Source organism: Triturus cristatus, chromosome 8 (genome assembly GCF_964204655.1).
Source record: "Triturus cristatus chromosome 8, aTriCri1.1, whole genome shotgun sequence".
Classification (NCBI taxonomy): Eukaryota; Metazoa; Chordata; class Amphibia; order Caudata; family Salamandridae; genus Triturus; species Triturus cristatus.
Window position 1 is genome coordinate 1,689,756,404 of NC_140591.1, and position 20,407 is coordinate 1,689,776,810.

The 20,407-nt window shown below is 53.2% G+C and overlaps 1 pseudogene across 1 annotated transcript in view; it reads left to right on the plus strand.

The window, feature by feature from the left end:
- LOC146808618 (immunoglobulin superfamily member 1-like) overlaps window positions 1–20,407 on the plus strand; it is a 364,489-nt pseudogene that overhangs the window by 33,743 nt on the left and 310,339 nt on the right. Inside the window, exon 4 of the transcript XR_014967581.1 lies at window positions 13,336–13,620. The product of XR_014967581.1 is annotated as an immunoglobulin superfamily member 1-like (transcript). The remainder of the gene's footprint in view (window positions 1–13,335; window positions 13,621–20,407) is intronic.

Genomic DNA, 20,407 nt, shown 5'->3' on the forward strand with positions numbered 1-20,407 from the left:
CCATCCCCCAGGGCCTACACCCTAATTTTTTTTGTTGAAAAAAAGAAATTTGGCCCTCCCAAGGCCTTACTCGGCCCCGGGGACCGCAACCCCCGGGCCATGGCCTTTTTTTTTTATTCTTTAGGAGGGGGGCTGCGTTGCCCCCCTCCTCAGGCCACTTATGGCCCCGGGCACCCCATCTCCCGGGGCCGGCCTTTGTTTTTTATTATTTAAAAAAATATATATTTATAGAAACACCTAGGACATGCTGGACAGACCGTATGTACCTATCACCATGAAGATTTGCGTGATATTCATTAAAAGGCGACTAGGCATACAATGAATCCACGTGGAATGTATTTACACCGCTAGTGAAGCTCTGACGTGTCTGACGCCCTACCGTGCCTAATCCCGGCGCCCCCGCCGGTGGGTACTCTCCAAGTAGACACCCTTGTCGTCTGTGTATACAAACATGGGTAGGTATTGACGGGCACATTTAATACACACGCACACCAAGCCATTCAAAGGGGATTCGAGAAAAATTCGACCAAACTATGCAAGAAACCCCCCTCACGGTTAATAAAACACACATCCACCGCCGGATGTGTAATACTTTTTATATTACTCTCTGGAAAGGAGACGAACCTCACTTGAGAGTAACAGCGTGCTCCTGGCTGAGCCCAATGCTGTGTTACACCCATCAGTGCCTGCCGAGTGCCACACACCTCTGTGTTGTATTCCACCAGCTAGTGCATATGCTATGACACTCTCTAGCCCATGTGCACTGTAACACCACCCCGTGAATATGTCCTGCCACACTTGCCTTCGCACGGGTTATATTGCCCCATCTAACGTGCCTTATTCGATGCCTATGTTATAACGCACAGCGCTATGCCATACATATTACAATCTGGGATCCATATCTTTGTCACAGTGCATATGCAATGTTACACTCCCCAGCACATATTTTATATTACAACTTTGGAGACTAGTTAGGTTACACAACACTGCCCTGTGCATATTACACTCCAAGGCGCATATCGCATAGCACGCGCTAGTGCCTGAGCTATCTCGCGCTCTCCAATGAATCTGTCATTGCGCACAATGTATTGCATATTATATTTCACGCCCGGTTCATCTTATATCACACTTTTTGGTGCATAGTTTATACCATATACTATATCTAGTTTTCATTTTCAATCGTGCTCTCAGGACTATGTTCTATATAACACTGCGTCCACCTACCCTTTTCACGTGCATTACATTTTGCGATGGGGGGTGGAGGGTCAGGGGGTGTTTCTGCCAAGTGAGCCCCGATTCACAGTCATAAACGTCCTCTTCTTCCTGAATAAAAGTGAGATTATGCTGCATACTTGTTCATATTTTAAGTAGTTCGCACAGACACACATTTTAAAAACAATAAAGTTCCTAATACCCACCTTCTCTGAACAGTTAGCTTGCTGCCCCATCCACCTCCTCCCTATCCCCTGTTGTCTGAATCCATGGACTAGCCTCCTCCCTCCTGCCATGCATGGTCTGATGTGCTGCCACTGCCCTCCATTTAGCATGATGTACCAGTCCACTCCTCCTGCCCTCCATTGCCCAATTCTATGCCCCATCATTGACCTCCTGCTTAGCCTCTATGCTTAGCTTGCTGCCCCTATTCTCCTTCCCCCTGCCCTCCAATGTCTTTGTGCATGCCCCTGCTCCATCCTTTTTTGCCCACCATGTTCCATGGACCTGCCACTCCTATCTACTCTGCGTGTTCTGTTGAGCTGCCACTCCCCTCCCACCTGCCTAGCATTGTCAGATGACTGTAACCTGTCCCTGCCACCTCCACCCTGCCTGTCCACATGCCATGCCCCTATCCCCTGCCTCCTGTCCTCCATGGTCCATTTTACTGCCACACCCTTCTGCCCTCCCTGGTCTGTTGTGCTGCAACTGCTCCTCCTGCCTGCCCCGCACGGTCTGTTGTGAGGCCCCTTCCCCTGAACTCTCTTGTCTGTGCCCAGGTCCTGACCCTCCCTTCTATCCTCCATGGTCCTTTGTGCATGCCCCTGCACCCTCCTTCTTGCCCATCATAGCCATTGTGCTGCCACTAACCCTCCTGCTTGCCATGCATTGTCTTCTGTGCTGCCATGGCCCCTCCCACCTTCCCTGTGTGGTCAGCTAGCTGCCCCTGACCCTCTCCCACCTTCCCTTCATGGTCTGTGTGTATGCCATCATAGTCTCACTGTTGCTCTCCATGGTGTGTCTTGTTTCTAGTGCCCATCCTGCCTGACCTCCATGGTCATCTTGCTGCTCCTGCCCTGCCCCCTTGCCCCCTACCCTCTGTTTCCATGTGCAGGCCCCTATTCCCTCCCTCCTGGCTTGTCTGTTCCATTGTAATGCCCCTGATCTGTCCGATCTGTCCCTCCTGTCCCTGGCATTGTGGTAAATGCAGTTTCGGTTACTTGCTTGCTTCAAGAGTGTTCAAGAGTTTCGCCACAGTTGGCGCAGATAGTGCTGATCTCTAGACACGTGTTTCTGGTTCTTCAACCGTCATCAGTAGAGATTACAGTCTTTGAAATGTGGGGTTTGCTGAGTAGGCTGCCAACATCTTTCTCAGGTCAGGTTCCTCTCACAGGCATGCAGGTGCTTCATCCACGAGCTCGTCAGCTCAATGACTCACGGGAGAACTATTAAACAGGAACAGGGGTGGGAGGCAATGATATCCTATGGAAGGAAATTCAAGTTACTGGTAAGTGCGGTTAGAATTACTTTTCAAGATCAGTACTGGGCTCAAAGATGCAGCACTGAGGTCTGTCCTGATAACAGGTGAGCAAATCCGAATTCGTAGTTCAGCTGATTTTAGAGGAATATTTGTAAGTTCCTAAAATCGACACTTTGAAACTTTTTCAGCAAAAAGCAGGCAATGATATCCTATGGAAGGAAATTGAAGTTACTGGTAAGTGCGGTTAGAATTACTTTTCAGGATCAGTACTGGGCTCAAACATGCAGCACTGAGGTCTCTCCTGATAACAGGTGAGTAAATCGGAATTCGTAGTTCTGCTGATTTTACTTCGGGCCAGTATATATAGAGCCACTTTCCTACACCATCCCCTCCCTTCATCACTGTGCAAACACGCCCTGTGGCGCATTTTAAGTTGGGGAAATAATTCCCCTTCAATCTTGAGGGTCCGTAGAGTCCAACTAGCCCACAAGGTACATCCAGTAAGCGCCACAGAGCTGCGTAGTAGAGAGATGTAAAAAGGCGCACGGCCTGCACCACCTCTTTGCAACTCAGCGCAGTGGCACTTCCTGGAAGCACCTGGTGGGCTGCTTGGCCCCCAGCGTCCCACAGGATTGAAGAGGAATCTTTTCCCCAACTTAAAACGCACCACAGGGCGTGTTTGCACACATCACCTGAAGCCCCGTCCCCTCCCTTCACCAGTGTGTAAACGCGCCCCATGGCGCATTTTAAGTTGGAAGATTAAGTCCCCTTGAATCCTGAGGGTCCCTAGGGCCAAACTAGCCCACTAGGTACCTCCAGTGTAGCCCCCCTTATTGTTCTTATTTTTTGGCCCTGGGGACCCCATCCCCCAGGCCCTCCCCCCCAATTTTTATTTTTTATTTTAAATCTTTGGAGGGGGGCCGCATGGCCCCCCTCCTGAGGCCTTAATCTGCCCCGGGGACCCCATCCCCCAGGGCATGGTCCTTTTTAAAAACAAATTTGTATTTAGAGGGGGGCTGGCTTGCCCCCCTCCTATGGCGACTTAGGGCCCGTCCCCATCCCCCGGGGCCAGCCCTTTTTTTTTTTTTTTTTTACAAAAAAACATTTTGGGGAGGGGGGGCCGCGTGGCTTCCCTCCCGGGCCACTAATTGCCCCGGGGACCCCATCCCCCGGGGCCTGGCCACCTCGTTGGGGACCGTGGGGGGGTCCCAATCCCCCCCCGGTCCCAGCCGGCTCACCGCTTCCTGCGGGAGCCGCAATTGCTTTTCCACATGGGAAGCAGCTAACATGCAGCTCCCCACGTGGAAAAGCAATTTGCTTTGCTTCATTGAAGCGAGAACGGGTTTCCCTGCTCTTGGCTCAATGAAGCAAAGCAGTTTGCAATGACAGGGCGGGAGCCGCGAGGCTCCCGCCCTGTCATTGCAAACTACAGTGTCCCGGGGGTGGGCACCCCGGGACACTGCAGGAGCCGGCCCTGGGGGTGGCGGTCCCTAGGGCCATCATTGGCTCCGGGGGGGGCCGTGCGGCCCCCTCCCATTTAATTGAAAGCCCCGGGGGGTGGTGGTCCCCGGGGCTTAGGGGTCCGTAACGGACCCCCTATTTTAAATATTTAGTGCCCCGGGGGGTGGCGGTCCCCGGGGCTGGGGGTCCCCTCTGGGTCCCCCATTACTATAAAATATTGCCCCCGGGACTTGGCCCCCCAAGGGGCCAATTGTAAACGAAGCGCGGGAGCCCGCTTTTCGTTTTTTTCTTCCGGGAGCGGGATGCGCGGATCCTAAGCGCATCCCGCGATTTAAAAAAAAAAATTCAAAAATTTGGGGCCTTGGGGGTCCTTGTGGGATGCCCTGAATCAGCCTAGGGGGTCAGGGTGTTTCTACCCTGCCCCCTTTTTGCGCTTTTTGCAGGTTTTTTTGTGCTTTCTTGTGCTTCGGTTCTACCGAGGCACAAGATGGCTGCCAACACTTCCTGATTCAGAGTGTTGGCAGCCAATTAGCATAAAGCTCGTGCTCGGGAGGATCCGCGGCCCTAGATATATCTATCTTTTTACTTTTGAATATCTCAGTAACTACTTAACGGATTTACTCCATTTAACCAAAAGGCACAAGTGTGAACCAAGGGCTACCTCTTCGCCACATTTGGTGTAATTCTGTTCAGCAGTTCGGGCTGTAGCTGCGTCAACAGGTCCAATGGAAATTGCATGGGGAAAACCTGTTTTGAACCCCCCTTTTTCTCGGCCCCTGCTTGACGAATCACCACGAAACTTTCAGGATACGAGCGGACCGGAGCTGGCCAAAAGTTTGGAAAATTTCGCGAAGATTCGTCAACCGGCGCCAAAGTTAACAAAAACAGACACACTCTCTCTTTGTCTCTCTTTTTCTCTCTGTCTCTCTCTCTTTCTCTCTCTCTAACTCTGTCTCTCTCTCTCTAACTCTGTCTCTCTCTCTCTCTCTCTCTCTCTCTCTCTCTCTCTAACTCTGTCTCTCTCTCTCTCTCTCTCTCTCTCTCTCTCTCTCTCTGCAAGCCTTCAGGAGCAGGGCAAGGTGTGAGATGCAGTTTGTGTTTGCTGCAGGATCTTCTGCTGCTCCATGAACACTATGGACCTGTGGATTAAAGATGCTACAGGGTATTGTGACAGACATAGGCTGGGCTGCAGAGCTCTTATCTGCCTGGTGTTCAGGCGAGGATCATATTGTAATGTAAGGTCAGGCAGCAGCTTTCGCGTGCCTTCAAGATGCAAAAAATTGCCTTTTTCAGTCCAAGAGGAACGCTCTTGATGGAAACAGCCTCCCATTCCAGTCTTGTAACCTCTGGTGTTCCCTCGTACCAGTTGCGTAACAAAGCTTGAGGGGACCCCCTGTAAAGTACACGGAGGGGTCCCCCTCCCTGGCACTTTTGCTGAGGGGGTCCCCTGGAGCTCGCTGCCCCCACACAGTATGCCACTGCCTCATAGGTTTGAACATCCGTTTAGAAGCTTTGCCTGAGGAATAGAGGGGGGGCGTGGAAGTGAAATCAAACACCCAACAGCAGTATCATTTACTGTTCTGACTCCTGTTCTTAAGTATTTGCAGAAAAGGTGTTTTGACGAGTCCTTGCTACTGTGTCAGCAAGCAGGGGTACTGACAGTGCATGGATGTTGGTGCACATGCACACATTAAGTTCACTTGCTCAGTAGAGATGGTAGGGCAATGTCAGGCAGGTAGCTTCAGGCTGTCTCTCCGTGCATCGACTTGTGCATGCTATAAGCTCACAGGTGTGAGGCGGGACAGCCGGAATTGCAGTCAGTTTTGAATAATCAGGTTTGTTGCTGTATTAGAGAATCATGCACCCTTCGCTCTACTCCTGTATGTCCTTAGCCTGTGGATTATTTGCACAGATCATATGTACATTGTAAACAAGAATGTGTTCATAGGGATGGGGAGCTTATTCACACCTCATAGCGACCGCTTCCTGTTCCAATAGTGTTAGAAAGGTTAGACGGACCGGGAGGGTCGGCCGAGGTCAGGGGGAGAGGTCTCCGGGGAGAGCCGTCTCCAGTGATCGTACAGACAAGTAACTTCCCCCCCACAGACAGATACCACACAAGGATAAGATTCAGCGTTCTTTATAAGCACTTCTTAAGGTACGGTTGAATGGTACAAGGAGGTCTGGACTCAGGGGTCCCCTCGATTCAAGTCTCTCAAGGTAGGGAAGGGGGTAGCGGGACAGTCTGTTTACCAGTCAGGTAGTTCGGATGAGATGATGATTAGCTCACAATCCTCGAGCTTGGTGGTTTAGCTGGTACGGGCCGCGGCAGCGCCAGCAGGTCCCGGTCGAGATGGTCAGTACACGGTCCGCGGCAGCGCCGGCAGGTCCCGGAAAGATGGTCAATATACGGTCCGCGGCAGCGCCAGCAGGTCCCGGTGAGGATGGTCGTTACAACGGGCCGCGGCAGCGCCAGCAGGTCCCGACGAGGATAGATGTTGCAGAAGGCCGCGGCAGCGCCAGCAGGCAGGACGATGGTTCGCAAGATAGGGCTACGGCAACGCCAGTAGTCCGTCAAGGCTGAGTTCTCTCGGTGTCTCTCGACTCCAGGATACAACTACCTTCCTGCTCCGGGGCTGCCCCAGTTATAGGGCAGGCGCGCTTTGATGTCCGGACCCTCGCACTTGGAGGTCGGAGGGCCCGGGATGAAGGTGTCCAGACACCCAGCAGGGGGTGGAGCCAGCGCCTGGGGGAGCTGGAGGCGATCGGCACCTGGCGGGGGGAAGAGCTCTGGACGCTTCGTTCTCCCATTGACCTGCCAAGTGGTCCGCTCACCTCCTGGGTGGATGGTGGTGCCGGGATGTCGGGGCCGGCCAGGCCCGGGGTTAGGGTCGGGGCGAGGCCACGCGGCCTCGTGGTGCAGGGCCCAAGATGGCGGCTTGACCCGGCCGGGGACGCCGATGGGGCTGGGGCCCGTGATGTGTGGAGGTCCGAGGGTAGAAGATCCGTCGGGAGACGGGGTGCAGGTGCCTTTCGTGGGTTACGCCTGGTGGGCCGGAGCTGGGGCCCTGTCGTGCGGGGAGGGAGCAAGCCCTTCGTGTGGCCTGTCCAACATGCGTCCCCCCCAGCTGAAGGCGGGGAGAGTCACCCATCTCCTTGGGGACTCTCTTCGTCGAGGCGGAAAAAGCGTGACAGGCCATCCGCGTTGGCGTGGTCTTGGCCCGGTCGGTGCTCCACGGTGAAGTCCATTCCCTGCAGGGAAATGGACCAGCGCAATAGTTTTGGGTTCTCCCCCCGCATCTGCATCAGCCACTGCAGGGGTCGATGGTCGGTTTGTACCCGGAAGTGGGTACCGAAGAGATAGGGCCTGAGTTTTTTGAGGGCCCACACCACTGCGAAGGCCTCCCTCTCGATGGTGCTCCAGCGCTGTTCTCGGGCCAGGAGACGTCGACTGATGAAGGCCACCGGCTGGTCATGACCTTCGGGGTTTAACTGAGAAAGAACGGCTCCGATGCCGTGGTCGGAGGCGTCGGTCTGTACCACGAATTCCCGACTGTAATCGGGGGCCTGGAGCACAGGGGCGGTGCACAGGGCGGCCTTCAGCTTCTCAAAGGCCGCTTGACAATCGGGGGTCCAGTTAATCCGCTTCGGTTGGTTCTTGGACGTGAGACCCGTGAGGGGCCCCACGATGCTGCCGTAGTCCTTCACGAACCGCCGGTAGTAGCCGGTGAGCCCCAAGAAGGCTCGGACCTCGGTCTGGGTGGCGGGGGGCTGCCAGGACTGGATGGCAGCAATCTTAAGTTGCAGCGGGGCCACCAGCCCGCTTCCCACCTGGTGCCCAAGGTAGGTCACGGACCCTTGGCCAATTTGGCACTTGCCGGCCTTAATCGTGAGGCCGGCCCGCTGGAGGGCCTGTAGGACCTCTTGGAGGTGGAGGAGGTGGTCGGACCAGTGGCGGCTGTACACAGCGATATCGTCCAGGTAGGCAGCGCTGAACTCTTCGAGCCCCGCCAAGACCTGGTTCACAAGGCGTTGAAACGTGGCGGGGGCATTCTTCATGCCGAAGGGCATGACCTTGAATTGGTAGTGGCCATCGGGGGTGGAGAAGGCCGACCGTTCTTGAGCCCTGGGTGTGAGGCCGATCTGCCAGTAGCCCGCTGTTAGGTCGAAGATACTAAGGTAGCGGGCGGCCCCCAGCCGGTCGATCAGCTCGTCTGCTCGGGGAATCGGATGGGCGTCGGTCCGGGTGACAGCGTTCAAACCCCGGTAGTTGACGCAGAATCTCAGTTCGGGTGTGGTGCCGGGGGCAGCGGCTTTGGGAACCAATACAACCGGGCTGGCCCAGGGACTGTCCGAGGGCTCGATGACCCCGATTGTGAGCATCTTGGCCACTTCATCCTGTATGCAGGCCCGTACCCGATCTGGTACGCGGTAGGCCCGGTGTCGGACAGGGGGACTGTCCCCGGTGTCCACGTCGTGCAAACACCACGGGGTGACCCCGGGGGTGAGGGAGAACAGGGTAGCGAACTGCAGCAGGAGGTTCCGGCAGCCCTGGCGTTGCTCCGAAGTGAGGGCGTCAGAGAGCCGGACCCCGTCCACGGAGCCGTCATTCTCCTGAGTCTTCAGAAGATCCGGGAGGGGTTCGGAGTCTTCCTCTGCCCCACTGTCCGTAGCCATCAAGAGGCTGAGTTCTGAGCGTACAAAGTGTGGTTTGAGTCTGTTGGTGTGGAGGACCCGAAGGGGGTTCCGGGAGGTCCCCATGTCGATGAGGTAAGTGACGGGGCTTTTGCGCTCGACCACCTTGAAGGGCCCCGTCCACTTATCTTGTAAGGCACATGGTTCGGTGGGGGACATCACCCACACTTGTTGACCCGGCTCGAACTCAACGGAGGAGGCATTGTGATCATACCACCTCTTCATGTCCTCCTGGCTGGCCTCGAGGTTCGCCTTGGCCAGCTCCCTGAAGCGCCGGGTCTGACTGCGTAGGGCCAGGATGTATTTGAAGACGTCTGGAGGGGTCTTTAGGGGGGCCATCTCCCAACCTTCCTTGACTAGGCTGAGGGGCCCTCGCACAGGGTGCCCGTACAGGAGTTCAAAAGGGCTAAAGCCGAGAGACTTCTGGGGGACTTCTCGGTAGGCGAAGAGGAGGCACGGGAGTAGTACATCCCACTGGCGACGGAGGGGCTCTTCCAATCCCCCAATCATCCCCTTGAGAGTGCGGTTGAACCACTCCACTAGTCCGTTCCCTTGGGGGTGATAGGGGGTCGTGAATCTGTAGGTGACCCCGCATTGTTGCCAGAGGGACTTCATGTACTTGGAGATAAAGTTCGTGCCTCGGTCGCTGACGACTTCTCGGGGGAAGCCCACCCGGGAGAAGATCCCCATTAGGGCCCGGCCAACCACCGGAGCTGTCACGGTCCGTAGGGGCACCGCCTCGGGGTAGCGGGTGGCATGGTCCACCAGTACTAAGATGAACCTGTGTCCTTGTGCCGTGCGGGGGTCCAGAGGCCCCACAATGTCGATCCCCACCCTCTCGAACGGGGTGGTGACCACAGGGAAGGGTTGCAGAGGGGCTTTCAGCTTCCGACCACTCTTCCCGCTGGCTTGGCATGTGGGGCAAGATCGGCAGTGGGTCAGGACGTCGTTCCTCATCTTCGGCCAGAAAAAGTGGGTCACTAGGCGGCTGTACGTTTTGTCCTGGCCCAGGTGTCCAGCCAGGGGGACATCGTGGGCCAGGTTGAGCAGGAAGTCTCTGAAGCGGAGAGGTACCACCAGTACTCGACCGGCCCCCAGCTCGGCGATTCTTTGTTCGCTGTACAGCAGGTCGTTGTCCCAGTAGACCCAGTGAGTTCCGGTGGAGTCCCCGGCGTTCTGGGCGCTGGCTTGTTGGCGGAGTCCCTCGAGGGAGGGACAGGTCTTTTGTTCCTGGCGGAACTGTTCTTGGGTGGGCCCCCCTTCTTGACGCCACTGAGCCAGGCCGGGAAGATCCTGGGGTTGCGTGTCCCCTTCGGTCGCTGGTTCTGGGGGGCTGGCCTCGTCGGGGTCTTCTACTGGGGCGACCGGGGGCGGAGGTGCTGGCCATTCCGGTTCTTCTGATCGGGGGACGGCACGGGCGGCCATGGACCGGGTGGTTATGCAGGCCCAGTCCGGGAGGCCCAGCATCCCCAGGTGCTCTCTTCTCTCAACGGTGGCCCACGGGGAACTCTCGAGGTCATTCCCCAGGAGGCAGTCCACGGGGGCATCGTCCCGGACCGTCACTTTCAACAGGCCGGAGACCCCTCCCCATTCGAATGGGACGCAGGCCATTTGACACATACTTTCAGAGTTGTCTGCCGAGCGGACAGGGCAGAGAATGTTCGGCAGGATCTGCTCGGGCTTCACCAGGTGACAGCGGACGGCCGTCACACTAGCGCCTGTGTCACGCAAGGCCTCGGCTCGCTGTCCATTAATGGTCACCCACTGACCGTATTTCCGGGTGTTAGCGGGTAGGGGAGCCCGCGGGATCATGTCTCTTCCCCCTAAGCACGCCAGGACCATGGCGGCCGGTTCCCACTCTTGCTGGCCCGGCTCATACCCTTCTGGTTCCTCCAATAATCGCTCTTCCCCCAGGGCGGCGGCAGCTACCTGGCGGGGCTTGGGTGTTTGGTTCTGCGGACAGCTCGGGTCATTGGCGTAGTGGCCAACTCGCTGGCATCGGTGGCACGTGACGTTGGCCCGGAACCCAGGACGCAACGTGGGGTTGCTCCGGCCGGCCGGAGGCGGGGTGCTGGCCACGGGGGTTGCCGGCAAGGCATCTCTCCCTCGCCCCTGGCCTCCTCCTCCACCCCGAGGACGGTGCTGGCCTTGGTTGCTTCGATTCTGCTCGTGTGGCCCTCTCCGGTCCACTCGGGTGCTTTCCCATCGGTCAGCTTCGGCAGCGAGCTGCCGGGGGTCAGTCAGCTTACTGTCGAGGAGGTGCTGCCTGAGCTCGACGAAACAGTTGTTTGACAGGTGCTCCCATACCATAAGGTTAAAGAGTTGTTCGTAGGTGGTGACATGGCTCCCCTTGATCCAACCCTCGAAGGCACGGCTGAAATAGTTCACGTATTCTACCCAAGTTGTACCTGGGATCCGGGTGCAATTTCTGAACCTCTGGCGGTACATCTCGGGTGTGAGGCCGTAGCGGGTGAGGAGGGCAGCCTTCATGTGGTCGTAGGACGACATTTGGTGATCTGGGAGCTGCAATAGGGCATCGCGGCCTTCGTTGATGAACCTCCCCCATAGTCCGGCTCCCCAATCGCTCCGGTCGATCCGGTGGGAGGTCATGGCGATCTCGTAGGCTTTAAACCACTGTTGTATGTCGTCTTCTCGGACATACTCGCGGACAACATCCTTGGGGATGTGGACTTTTTTCTCGGTTGGCCCCGGGGTGTGCGGTCGCTCAGGCACCCCCAGTTCTCTACTCTGTTTCCGAAGTTCTATTTCCGCCAGTTGGCGCTCGTGTTCGAGTGTTATTCTCTTCTCCTCCAGCTCTCTCTGTCTCTGCTTCTCTTCTCGTTCTTCTCGGAGCCGCATATGCTCTAGGTTGAGTTTCTGTTCGGCTAACTTGAGTTCCCCATCCATCCTGAGTCGTGCCATTTCCAACTCGTGCAGTCTGGTTCTTTCTCTTTCTCGGATCTCCTCCTGCGAGAGGCCCGTTCCTCGCTCCTCGGGAGCCGTGGCGTTCCCCTCTGGTGCGACACTGTTTTGGTCGGAGGGTCCGGCGATCCCAGTTTCCGTCCACGACTCAAGGGCGTGCTTTAGATCATCTTTGGTACTCAGGCCGGTGGTAGCAATGCCAAGTTCTATGCAGAATTGTTTCAGTTCGCGGTGGCTGTATTCTTCTAACTTATCCATTTGGAATTTCTCAGTGGAACCGCTATCTTTGGCTGACATCGTGGTTTTGTCGTGGGGTGAGCTACTCTCTGTACGATTACGCGTTGATTCGGATCGCGCCGCTGGCCACCAATGTTAGAAAGGTTAGACGGACCGGGAGGGTCGGCCGAGGTCAGGGGGAGAGGTCTCCGGGGAGAGCCGTCTCCAGTGATCGTACAGACAAGTAACTTCCCCCCCACAGACAGATACCACACAAGGATAAGATTCAGCGTTCTTTATAAGCACTTCTTAAGGTACGGTTGAATGGTACAAGGAGGTCTGGACTCAGGGGTCCCCTCGATTCAAGTCTCTCAAGGTAGGGAAGGGGGTAGCGGGACAGTCTGTTTACCAGTCAGGTAGTTCGGATGAGATGATGATTAGCTCACAATCCTCGAGCTTGGTGGTTTAGCTGGTACGGGCCGCGGCAGCGCCAGCAGGTCCCGGTCGAGATGGTCAGTACACGGTCCGCGGCAGCGCCGGCAGGTCCCGGAAAGATGGTCAATATACGGTCCGCGGCAGCGCCAGCAGGTCCCGGTGAGGATGGTCGTTACAACGGGCCGCGGCAGCGCCAGCAGGTCCCGACGAGGATAGATGTTGCAGAAGGCCGCGGCAGCGCCAGCAGGCAGGACGATGGTTCGCAAGATAGGGCTACGGCAGCGCCAGTAGTCCGTCAAGGCTGAGTTCTCTCGGTGTCTCTCGACTCCAGGATACAACTACCTTCCTGCTCCGGGGCTGCCCCAGTTATAGGGCAGGCGCGCTTTGATGTCCGGACCCTCGCACTTGGAGGTCGGAGGGCCCGGGATGAAGGTGTCCAGACACCCAGCAGGGGGTGGAGCCAGCGCCTGGGGGAGCTGGAGGCGATCGGCACCTGGCGGGGGGAAGAGCTCTGGACGCTTCGTTCTCCCATTGACCTGCCAAGTGGTCCGCTCACCTCCTGGGTGGATGGTGGTGCCGGGATGTCGGGGCCGGCCAGGCCCGGGGTTAGGGTCGGGGCGAGGCCACGCGGCCTCGTGGTGTAGGGCCCAAGATGGCGGCTTGACCCGGCCGGGGACGCCGATGGGGCTGGGGCCCGTGATGTGTGGAGGTCCGAGGGTAGAAGATCCGTCGGGAGACGGGGTGCAGGTGCCTTTCGTGGGTTACGCCTGGCGGGCCGGAGCTGGGGCCCTGTCGTGCGGGGAGGGAGCAAGCCCTTCGTGTGGCCTGTCCAACAAATAGCAAAAACGAATTCAATACAATGTAAAATGTCTGCAACTTGTCATTTGGATTATTCAATACTTTTCTCTTTCCAGGTCACCCATCTTCACTAACAATCTCATTCTCTGCTGGCTACACCACATACCTGATGGGGGAATCTGTCACTCTCCAGTGCAACTCTCTCACTATTGCAAAAGGGTTCTGGTTCTACAAGGACGGGCGAGCAGTCACTGAAGCCCTAGATGCCACCCCAGATACATACCGGATAGCTCGTGTGAGCAGAGGAGACCAAGGGTCCTACACCTGCAAGTACTGGGTAGAAGTGTTGGGACAGAAGTTCAAGTCTGAGGAGAGCCGCCCTGTGCAGCTGCACGTCTTAGGCAAGTATGGGAGCTGGACTGAAAAACTCTGATTCATAACAAGAAAAGGTCAAAGAAGAAAGAACTCAGGTTGTCGAAGGTGGGACAATCCGGGCATCTTGAAAGTAGCCAGACTAGAGTCTGGATGGGACATCTCCATGAAGCTCCAAAGACACTTGTGCAAAGTTTGAAACCTTTAGTCCAAGATGCACTGAGTTCGGTACTGTAGGAAAATGAGTTACTGGTTGAGGGAAATGAAACCCTACTCAAGCAGCAACCACAGTTCTTAACAGGGTGAAACACAAGCATATCCCACATTCACCTGCACTCAAGCCTCTAGTTGATTGGCTTAAGAGGATCAGGCGTAACTAAGAGGCAATGCATACAGTATTTATGCAGCACAAAAACAGTAATGATGTGGAAACACAACACAAGAAAAATACCACAACAATTTAGAAAAATAGAGTAAAATTTAATAAATTATTTGACATCAAACAACAAAAATCCAATCAGTAGAACGAGAGATACGCAGTTTTAAATATTTAGATAAAAATAGTGCTTAAAAGCACAAGGCAGCAACTGTGGTTATCAGGTCCTGCTGGACCTGGACAAAGTCTCACGTTCAGGCCAACAACAATGGAGCCCGGTCCGGATACAGTCACCAAGTTAGGCCTGCTGACCAAAGTACCTTAAATCCCAGTTGCTGAGCATAGTGAGGTCCCACGTCAAGGATGTATCATGCAGTGGCTGTTCCCAGGAGCTGTAAAACTGCGATGTGAAGTCCTGAGTCGAGGATGGACTGCGCAACGGTGGTTCAGAAAAGCTGCATGGCTGCGATGCAAAGTCCTGTGTCGAGGATGCATTGCGCAACGGTGGTTCAGAGACGCTGCATGGCTGTGATGCAAAGTCCTGTGTCGAGGATGCATTGCGCAACGGTGGTTCAGAGACGCTGCATGGCTGCGATGCAAAGTCCTGTGTCGAGGATGCATTGCGCAACGGTGGTTCAGAGACGCTGCATGGCTGCGATGCAAAGTCCTGTGTCGAGGATGCATTGCGCAATGGTGGTTCAGAGACGCTGCATGGCTGCGATGCAAAGTCCTGTGTCGAGGATGCATTGCGCAACGGTGGTTCAGAGAAGCTGCATGGCTGCGATGCAAAGTCCTGTGTCGAGGATGCATTGCGCAACGGTGGTTCAGAAAAGCTGCATGGCTGCGATGCAAAGTCCTGTGTCGAGGATGCATTGCGCAACGGGGGTTCAGAGAAGCTGCATGGCTGCGATGCAAAGTCCTGTGTCGAGGATGCATTGCGCAACGGTGGTTCAGAGAAGCTGCATGGCTGCGATGCAAAATCCTGTGTCGAGGATGCATTGCGCAATTGTGGTTCAGAGAAGCTGCATGGCTGCGATGCAAAGTCCTGTGTCGAGGATGCATTGCGCAACGGTGGTTCAGAAAAGCTGCATGGCTGCGATGCAAAGTCCTGTGTCGAGGATGCATTGCGCAACGGTGGTTCAGAGAAGCTGCATGGCTGCGATGCAAAGTCCTGTGTCAAGGATGCATTGCGCAACAGTGGTTCAGAGAAGCTGCATGGCTGCGATGCAAAGTCCTGTGTGGAGGATGCATTGCGCAACGGTGGTTCAGAAAAGCTGCATGGCTGCGATGCAAAGTCCTGTGTCAAGGATGCATTGCACAGCTGCAGATCAGAGGACCTGCAGGGCTGCAAATCAGGAATTGCTCCACGGATTTGCGAACGGTGGCGGTTCTAAGCAGCTGTGAGGGCCTGCAAAGCACCTTCAGGCCCACTTCCAAGGGTCCAGGACTGGAGTAGCACCACTGAGAGTGCAGGACATGCAGCAGGCAGAGTCCAGGTACAGGGCTCAAGGTGATTAGAGCCTTTTATGTCCCTGAAGCTCTGATCAGGAAGCCAGCCAACTAGCCCTTTCTAGCAGTCCTGGGTTCAAGAAGCAGGTTCAGTCCTTCTCACTCAGGCAGCAGGACAGGAGGTCAGCAGAGTAGCAGGGCGCTCCTTCTTGCAGCAGCACAGCAGTCCTTCTTCGGAGTCTTTCACAGGTCCAGAAGTGTACTGAAGAGTCGGGTCTGAGTATTCATTATTTATACCTTTTGAAGTGGGAGAAGCTTCTAGAGTCCACACCGTAAAGAGGTGTCTGGAATTGTGTGTTTCCCTGCCCTGGTCCAAGCTTGTCTGGGGGCACTAAAGACTATTGTGAAACCCTTTGCGTGTATGCTGTGACGTGCAAGTGCGGTAGGTGACAGCTCCACCACCCTCATCAAGTCTGACATGGCCCATCCTGCCAAAACCTATTGCCTCTTTGTGTCAATGCCTGGGTGCAATGCACAAAGACCAACTGCCAGCAACACCGCAATCAATCAATCATCTGAATTTATGAAGCACACAGCTACCTCAATAGAGGTGTACCGGCGCTAAGTTGCAGATTCGTGGTAGGGGTATTAAGAGGGTAGATCTAAGGCAAGCTGAAAAGCCAGGTTTTTAAGGCCTTCCTAGAGGCCTGTTCTGACTCCATCATGTGGAGGTGTATTCCAGAGTTTCTCATTTTTCACTGGGAATGCTCTGCCCCCTATCCTGGCCTTTGTGAAGCGGGGAACCCTGAGTATTTGCAGGTGGTTTGATCTCAGGGCCCGGTCTTGTTGGTATCTTTGCAATCTCTGCCTCAGATAGCCAGGACGCTGATCTCTGGTGGCTCTGTAGGCCAAGGTGAGCACCTTGAACTCGATCCTCCTATTAACCGGTAGCCAATGGAGGTGCCAAAAATGTGGGGAAATGTGATGGCGAAACGGCACTTTCCTAATTAATCTGGCCACTGTGTTTTGAAATAACTGCAACCTGCGAATCAGGTAAGCTGGGAGCCCTAGGTAGAGGCTATTAGAATAGTCCCGCTGTGATGTTACCAGTGCATGCACCGTAGTCTTCCTGCAGACCTCCAGCAGGAAATTAAGAAATGTTCTCAGTGCTCTTAACTTCCAGAAGCATATAGAGGAGACATGGCGCACCTGGGTCTTACAAGAGAGGTTGTTGTCAAATGTAACCCTAGATTTCTGGCCGAATCCACCAGGATAGGTGGTGGGTTCAGTTCTGAGGGCCACCACAGATTAGAGGGTGGTGGGGCCACCGGGCTGAAAAATAAGACCTCCGTTTTTTTAGGTGTTTAGCTTTAAGCAATTCTCCATCATCCAGGCTGAGATATTTTTCAGGCATTTCTTAAAATTGAGAAAGACAGCCTCTGAGTGTTCTGTAAAAGAAAACACCAGCCGAGTGTCATCAGCATTGGATACTACAATCACACCCGATGTCTCGACTAAGGCTGCCAGGGCAGCCAGGGATACATTGAAAAGAAGCTGGCTCATCGCTGAACCCTGAGGTACCCCACAGACGAGGGGTTTCTGGGCGGAGACGTAGGGGTGTAAAAATGCCTGCTGTGAGCAGTTCTCCATGAACGGTTGGAGCCAGGACAAGGTAGTACCCCGCCCTCCTTCCTGTCTCAGTCTCTCCAAAAGAAACGGGTGGGCCACAGTGTCAAAATCTGCGGACAGGTCAAGCAACACCAGCATAGCTGAGGCATCCCGGTCCACAGATTCGCGAAGAGTTTCAGAGGCTTCAAGAAGTGCAGTCTCCGTGCTGTACCCTGCTCTAAAACCTGATTGCGAGTCATGAAAGCAGTCGTTTGATTCGAGAATTTCAGCCAGTTGCTTCTGGACTTCCTTTTCCAGGAGTTTCGCTGGCACTGACAGAAGAGAGATAGCCCTGAATTAACCTTAGTCACCTCATTATGTGACCCAGGATACAGGCTGCTGGCACCATATGGTAGGAAAAGACAAAAGTGGCATTTTCAGAATTGTGATTTAAAATCCAGCTTTACCATCAAGAGGGTTTTAAATCACAATTGTTTAGAGACTAAGCTCGACAGTCCTACCTGCTCCCAATTGAAAGTTATCACTTATTAAATGTAGTACGGTAACTCAATGTTATTCTATGGAAGAGGCAGGTCTTGCAGTAGAAAATAAAATACACTGCAAGGACATGTAAAAGTAAAAAGTGCATGTCCAACTTTTTAAATACACTGCACCCTGCTCTGTGGGCTATTTAGGGCCTCTCCTAGGAATGACATATATGTATTATAAAAGAAGGTTTAGATCTGTCAAAAGGTTTATTTTACCAGGTCGAAATGGCAGTTTATAATGGCAAACACACGCTTTAATGGCCTGGCCTATTTCAGTTGCCTTTCATCTGGAATTATCCATTCAGAGCTTCCCACAAGTAATAAAGGAAATTTCAGATTGACATCATACTCTGAGTCTTGCAACTAGGTCAACTGCAATTTCAGAAAGATGAAGAGGTGTATTCCAAAGAATCAATTGGAGAAACAAGTGAAGCCCAGTGTTTCAGTTAGACCCCTTGGTGATATTCTGTGAAGCATGTCTATCGAATATGCTTCATTTTTGCAAGTGCATGTTATTAACCTTCCATCCTTTTTACCCAATATTTGGAACTTAATTTGATGTACATTGTGATGTCCCTTCGTTAAATGCCTGGCAAAATGAGATTTTGAGGTTTTCTGTACGAACATTATTCTTATGTTCCAGTAAACGCCGGCTTTCTGTGTCCTTTTACCAATGTACAGTAACCCAAATGGACAGTTAAAGAAATACATGCAGAACGCAGTGTTGCGGGTCACACAGCTCTTCAGCTTGACTTGTTTAGCTTCTTGTTGATAATAGGTCATATTTGATTTACTAATGTCATTGCAGTACCCGAATCAACACTGGGGTGTGTATATTTTTCTGGATTAGGGTTTTTGATGATTTTTGAGTATTAGTGGGCTAAATGTTAGTTATCTTTTTGCTGTTCTATGATGTCTAGCTATCAGAGGGTTTTCTTGAAACAGACAGCATATTCCATTATTAAGCTGAATTATAGAGCAATGATTTAGTATCAATTCCTTAATCATCAATGAATGTCAAGAATATGAACAAACCTCTTTTTATCTTTTTACTTATGCAATTCAACTCTATTATTTGAGTTTTCCAGTCAGTTTCCATCAACAAACTCAGATGTCTTTTCAAAACTGCTCAGCACAACCGTTTTACTGGTGCCATAATTATTGGATGGGATCAATTTACATGTTCAAGTTTTGAAAATATTAAATGTCTCTTTTATGAGAGAGGCTGTAACCTTGCATAGTGAAGCAAGTCCTTATTGTCTTTGGCAGAGAGGAATGTTCTCTAAGTTCCATGCAAATAATTTGAATAAACTCCACTGATCTCTGATACCCAATTCAATTCTGTTGTGCGTGGACCTTTCCAATGAAAGCTCACATCATTGATATGCCATATTCATAATTTGAAAATGTGCATCCAGGTGGACTGGGTAAGGAAATGTTCTTGTTTTATTCCGCACAGATAGCAACTTGCCTATGACTGGGCGACATTGGACCGCACCAGTGTTCCTGAACCATGGGAACTGAACTTAGGAATCCTTTTTGAAATAGTTATACAATTATGTATATCAATTATATTACAAATATCTCATTTGTACCTTTAAATCCTTCACTGAGATTATTCTAAACCTTCGAGACCTCCCGTTGATGCGTTGAGACACATTTTAGGAGCACACAACATTGGTTGAGCGCGTCCCATTGAATTCTATTCTAATTCAGTCAGAAAAGAAGGCTATATTTAGTATGTGTTAACCCCTTCATCACTGTTGATTGAAGAACTATGCTTAATGGTTGTAATGTGGATTTAATTCCAGAAATTATAGACCTAGAAGGGTAGACCATGAAACTCCTGTGCTTTCAAATAAAGCGAAAGTGTACATTACTCAAGAACACCCTCATACCCCATGATCTATAGATTTCTAAAGGTGCAGATGGATCCCATGTGTGGTGGTCGCGGACAACGTTTTGTCAAATATTCAAATTCAAACTGTTTTCCAAATGAAATCTTTTAAGAAAACATTTAACACTAAATGCTTTTCAAACTAATTAGTTTTCAAACTATTTACCTGCTCAGCACAGCATCAGCTTTCAAAGTGAGTCAGGGAAGTGAGGGGTCGATGCCTGCACTGGTTTCAAACACCCCAGTGCAGTGTAAGTGAGGGAAGTGAGGGGGGAGACGCCTGCACTGATTTCAAACGCCCCAGTGCAGTGTAAGTGAGGGAAGTGAGGGGGAGATGCCTGCACTGGTTTCAAACGCCCCAGTGCAGTGTAAGTGAGGGAAGTGAGGGGGAGGTGCCTGCACTGGTTTCAAACGCCCCAGTGCAGTGTAAGTGAGGGAAGTGAGGGGGGATGCCTGCACTGATTTCAAACGCCCCAGTGCAGTGTAAGTGAGGTAAGTGAGGGGGAGATGCCTGCACTGATCTCAAACGCCCCAGTGCCGTGTAAGTCAGGGAAGTGAGGGGGGAGATGCCTGCACTGATCTCAAACGCCCCAGTGCAGTGTAAGTGAGGGAAGTGAGGGGGGAGATGCCTGCACTGGTTTCAAACGCCCCAGTGCAGTGTAAGTGAGGGAAGTGAGGGGGAGATGCCTGCACTGGTTTCAAACGCCCCAGTGCAGTGTAAGTGAGGGAAGTGAGGGGGGGATGCCTGCACTGATTTCAAACGCCCCAGTGCAGGGTAAGTGAGGGAAGTGAGGGGGGAGATGCCTGCACTGATTTCAAAGGCCCCAGTGTAAGTGAGGTAAGTGAGGGGAGATGCCTGCACTGATCTCAAACGCCCCAGTGCCGTGTAAGTCAGGAAAGTGAGGGGGGAGATGCCTGCACTGATTTCAAATGCCCCA